The sequence below is a fragment of the Vicia villosa genome, linkage group LG4 (genome assembly GCF_029867415.1).
Source record: "Vicia villosa cultivar HV-30 ecotype Madison, WI linkage group LG4, Vvil1.0, whole genome shotgun sequence".
In the NCBI taxonomy this organism is placed as follows: domain Eukaryota; kingdom Viridiplantae; phylum Streptophyta; class Magnoliopsida; order Fabales; family Fabaceae; genus Vicia; species Vicia villosa.
In genome coordinates, this window is record NC_081183.1 from 70,803,639 (window position 1) to 70,809,660 (window position 6,022).

Genomic DNA, 6,022 nt, shown 5'->3' on the forward strand with positions numbered 1-6,022 from the left:
AAACTCTTTTCCCACTCTTTTCAAATCAAAATTTAAAAAGACTACGCTTATTTACAAGCTAAAGTTCTTTTTTCAAAGTTTTTACTTTTCACACCTCCTTTTCAAACATTTCAAACAATACAAAAAGTGAGCTAAGCAATTAAGAGCCCATGGATAACCATGGATGCAAAGGGTGCCTTACACCTTCCCTTTGTATAACTTACCCCCCGAACTCAAAATCTTTCAAAGGTCTTTCCTGTTCTTTTAGCCTTTCCTAAAATTGGATAAAATAAAAGTCGGTGGCGACTCTTGCTATCCGCACATTTCAAATAAAAGTCAGTTCACCGTATTACACTATCCCCATGCAAATTCTTGGACAAAGCAAAAGCAAAGACAACACGCAAACCATTTAATGCTGAATGCAAGCTTTGGAGATAACGGTCAAAATTTATGAAGCTATATATACTCATGATCGTTTGAAGAACAAAGACACAACATAACGAGCGAAAAAGAAGAAAACAACAAAGAACACACAAGAACGCTGCAACTCTGATAAATCATCAAGTGTGAAGAAAAACTCTCTGAAGCTAAATTCTGTTATTCATATTCTGAGTTCATTATTATGTACTTAATCTTAGTGAAATATCACAGTGGTGATTACAGCTTTCTAGAAGCAAAACTACACACTATCAACAGAAGTTACGTGGTAACTAAGTCCTTGAGAGACCAGTTGGGTTAGAAGTCTCAAGAAATCTAGGAGTAGTCGAGTCTTAGAAGATTGGTTAGTCACTAGCAGTTGGCTTGTGCAGGATCGTTAGTCACCAGCAGTTTGGCTCCTGCATTGTATTGTGAGTCACGACAGTTGGTCATGCAAGTGTAATTAGGTTCTGATTATAGTGAATTAAAACCTCTGTTGAGAGAGGCAAATCACCTTGTTGAGAGTGGACTGGAGGTAGCCTTATTGAGAAGGTGAACCAGGATAAAAATAACTATGTTCTGATTATCTTTCCTTCATAAAGTTTTGAAAACCCACTTATTCAACCCCCTTCTAAGTGTTTTCTCAACCTTCATTGTTATGTTTTACTATTATGTTTCCTGATTTCTCTCAATCTACAATTTAGGAAACATTTTATTGTGTGCTGAATATTTCTCCTAGAAGATTTCATATACATCATATTCTGTAATAACCTGATGACGTTTGAATTAGGTTAACTTGGTTAACCCTAATTTGTTTCTTGGAAAGCCCGAGGCCCAAGAGTTTCATATAAGAAGACTGCAATCCTAATTTGGAACGTAGAGAGATTTGTTAATTGTGAAGAACCAAAGTTCTGTGTCTGTGTGTTTAGTCTCTTGTACTCCAAGCAATTGTCTTTTGATGATTGTATTGGAATAGGTTTTTTTTGTACTTTGTCACTCTAAGCTTTTAAGCACGAGTGTGTGTCTCTTGATTGAAGCTTTTAAGCAAGATCAATGTGTGTTTTTGAAGTGTGTCTTCTCTCTTTTGATTAAAGTCTTTTTGTAATCACTGTAGTGATTGAGGGGGAGTGAATGGAGATACTCAGGTCAAGGTCTAGATTGGAATTACATTGGGTAGGTCTTAAGTAAGGAGTTGTAAACGAGGGAGTTTAGCTCTGAATTAATACTGCTTATATTGGATTCCCTCCCTGGCTTGGTAGCCCCCAGAGTAGGTATTGTTGTATAACGAACTGGGTGAACAATTTTCTGTGTTATGTACTTTTTTATGCTTTTCGGTTTTAAAGTATTATTCTGTGTTATTGTAGATGTCATAACATCCAGTATGTCATCGCGTGTGAGTTAATAGAATTTTCATCTACTAACCCCACATACACGATATATTCATTCATTCGATCATTACATCATACTCATACATACATGATATGATTGACCTTGAGGTATGTCATCCCTTTTATTCATAACCCCTTTAATACTTGAGTTATACATTGATATCTTTGTTTATACTTAACTCACTTTGGTTGTATCCATGATGTCATACCCCAAATTTGTCCTACCCTAATTATCTGGTTCACATTCATATACATACATCATTTAGGTCATAATCCATACCCATGCATGCATATCATTGGTATCAATCGAAGACCAGCAAGAAAGAGCTTTCATGGCAAGGAATTTCCTACCAAATGTGAGGATCTGAGGTGTGATTATGTGGCTTTGTTTTCATTGAAGTCTTCCTGGATTAGGGCTTTTCTCAACTCAAGGCATTGGTGGGGGTGTACAAGTCTAGAAGTCATCTGATCCTCTTAATCAGGGTTCCCGTGACCAAAGTCAACCAGTTGACTTTCTGGTCAACTTTTAATCAGGAATGGAATTTATGAGTGAGAAGCGTTCATATTAACTATGTGGATGTTCTCATTTGACTGGATTTGACTAGAGGAGATTTAATCAAGAATTCCATCAATAATCAGAAAAATCAAAACAGTTGACTTTTGAGTCAAAATCAGAAGATTTATTCAAATATTGACTTTTGGTGGAAATTCAACCAAGAAAAATCAAAGAATGGATAAAATCAGGAGTTTGACAAAAGTTGCCAAAAATAGAAAAGTGACAAAAGTGGAAAGTTTCAACACTTAGAAAATTTTTGAGGTTGTAAAGTTTGATGAGCAGTCCACTTCAGCCCTAATTTACACGTGTCAAAAGGCCTTATTTCAGAAAATTTTTAACATAAAAAATGTTCAGATCATGGCATTCTACAATTCTCTAGTTGGAAATTTCTTCATTTGAAGCTTGTATTGAGAGATAAAATGGTTTGAAGTTGCTGAAAACTCATTTGATCTAGGCCACAATTCAAGTCATGAGCCAAGTCATGCCCAAGCATTTTACCAAACACTTGGCTTGCCAAATGTCAAGCTAGTTATTGAGCTCTACAAAAATGCTATGAGTTCAAACTTGGTATGCATCCATTCTTTGCCATGTACCCTATACAATGAAACAAGAATCAAGCCATTTGGACAAAGAATGAATCATTTACAAAGCTCCAAAGTCACATGTTCATACTGGTCAAGGCTATGCATTTGGCTGGGCACGAATCCAGGTCACGCGCGAGCCTTTCATCAAACATGTGGCGCGCTGAATTCAAAGCCAGTTTTAGGACTCTACAAATATCCATTTGGATCCATCTTGATATCAAATTGCTCCTTGCCATATGCTCTTTCCAACAAGTCATAGATGGGAATCATTGAATGTGCATTGATCAAGATACGAAAGCCTAAAGTCATGCCCTGGCCAAGCTGCGTATCTGCCATGAATAGGAGGCCAGATCAAGCCAAAGCGCGCAAGCCCCATGTTAATTGTGAGTCATCAAATTCTAGCTCACTTTTGAAAGGTTTATAACCTTTGTCTTGCAATAGTTTCAACATGAAGTTTGCCCTACCAAGTTACCCCTTTACATTGATCCAAAAATTGAGTAGATTGATGGCCCATGGGAAGAGTTCTAAGTATGCAAAGTAGGCTAGTTGGCTGACATTGGTATACTCAGCATCCACCCATGAATTATGCACAATGCTGCAGAATTATATACACGTCATGGTCCTTATCACATTCTCCAAACAATCATGCCATATTTTGCTACGCACGAGCCTGCCACATGAAAACCTATCTAAACCATACCACAAATGCACAAGCTTGCTCACTAAGTGTAGGGAAATGCTAAGCTACTGCAGCCTCACCATAACACTTTGCATCATGCTATATAACCAAGGATAGTTCACAAATCAACACACACTCTCATTCCTTCCATTTTTTCTCACAGCCATATCTCTCTTCTCCTCTCTCCAATTCTCTCATTCCTCACACACTCCCCAAGAGTTTGTTACAAACTGTAACAAACTCTTCTACCTTCTTCAACCACCACCTACCTCTACTGCAACCACCGTGAACCACCATCAATCTTCATCCTCCATCTACAACCGTCAACATCATCAACCAATCACCACCGCTGCAACCTTCAACCTCTACTTTCAACCACCACTAACTTCCTCTTTCCACCACCACAACCTCCATAACCGAGCTTCAACAACTCCTCTCGTCATCGCAACCTTCAAGAACCGCGACGAGTTCTTCTCCATCTTTATCATCGCCGTCACGATTCAGTCAGCACCTTCATCTTCGGACTTCGTCATCATCAGGGATCTGACATAGCAGCGTCAGGATTGGATTCAAGATCTTCATCTAATCATAATCAAGATCCAAAGAAGAAGAAGCGAGTCGTAGAGGTTTTCAGTTTTGTTCGAATCCAACATTTCATCAGGTAAGATCTTAAAACTCTCTCAGCATTCTAGCAGGACATGTAGACCATGCGCATCTGGAATATACTTGTGAATTGTTGCATATAGGTGGAGTTCCTCCCTTCGTGATTCTTTTTTCTTCCGGTTTATATGAACTTGTTGCTGGTTAGAACTTTTAAATCACATATTCGAGTCCAATGCTTGACCGTGGACATGCTGATGTGTATAGAATAGGATTTTGAGAGGTGTCCTCATGTTAGGGTTTTAAAACTTGGCTCGGTTTGAATGATAGAGTATGAATTAACAAAAACTAGTGGTAGATTTGTGATCTATGCGAAAAACCGAGGTGGATGATGGTGTTTGTTCTTGATTCTGGAAATTTTGAGTCGTGCACCGCCGCGGTTATCATCGGAGAAGATGATCGGAATCTCGGCTCCGACATCTCTCTTTTGTTTGCGTTCTCCCTCCGTCAATACGTGGCAGGGTATCATTGGGTGCTGATTTTCACTATGTGACGTTTTTGTTTGTTTCCAAATGATTAGAATGTTGAGGTGGCCTCTGATGATTGGTTCAGACTGTGTTTTGTCCTGTAGTGTTTTAAAGTTTAGTTGACCAATTGATTTTGATGTTGTAGTAAACTAGTAGTCATTAGGTACATTTTTGAATCACGTGCATGAATAAATGCTGAATAATACTTGCTGAAGAATAAAATGAAATAAAATGAATGAAAACAATTGGATCAAACAGAAGAACGCTCCACATTGGGCCTGGAACCCTTTTTTGAACCTCACCCCTTCGTTGCTAGTGCACCGCGTGTCAATGACTGGGCCTCCATGCGTCCCTGCTATCCGCACCCCGTGTAATTAGGCCCAGCTTGCTTCTTAACACAGTCTTAGTTCATCTTGAATTCTGCTAACTCACCCCCTGCAGTGTAATTTAGTTTTCATTTTAATTTTTGTGTTGCTTTTATTTTTAGCTCATAATTCCAACTTTAAATCAAGTAAAAATGCATAAAATCAATGTTAGATTTTAGGTTCACTTCACAATAGTTTTGTTACTTTTAGGTGATAAAAACATGAAAACCATTAAAATTGTGTTAGATTTTTAGGTGATTTTTGAGAGTTTAATTCTTAGTCTTTTAGAAACCTCCCCATTAGAAACTCATAAAAAATGTTAGTTTTAGGATTAATAAATGGTAGATTTTTTAGGTAATTTTGACATTAATCTTTTGACTTCTCCTTCATAAAAACAATAAAAATACTAGTTTAGGCTTATTAGAATGTAGGTTCTTTAAATGCAATGTAGACTTGAATTAGAATTCCCTTAACACCAAAAACTCATAAAAAATAGTAGAATTTTTTAGTTGATTTTGGCATTTAAATTCCTTCATAAAAAGGTCATAAAAAAATAGTAGTATTTTTAGTTTCATTTTTGTACTAATGCTTGAACCGTTTTGTACTATTTCCATGTTCGTTTTGTATAATTGTTGTGTGACTTTATTACTTGTTTTTGGCCATATTTTTGGCCTATGTTGTTAATACCACTTGTATGCTTCTTTTAGAATCTATCCCATGTTAACATAAGGATTTAGACTTGTATAGACAACTTAGATTAGAATCTAGATATAGTTCCCTATTGCATTCTTTTTTCTTTTCAACTTCTAAAATACTTAATAAAAGGAAGATGCGAATCACATTAAGAAAGTGATAGAGAAATGAGTGGGATTCATTCCCTAATCTGTTTCTCAATCGCTTAGTGGCATAGAAACGAGTGGGATTCAT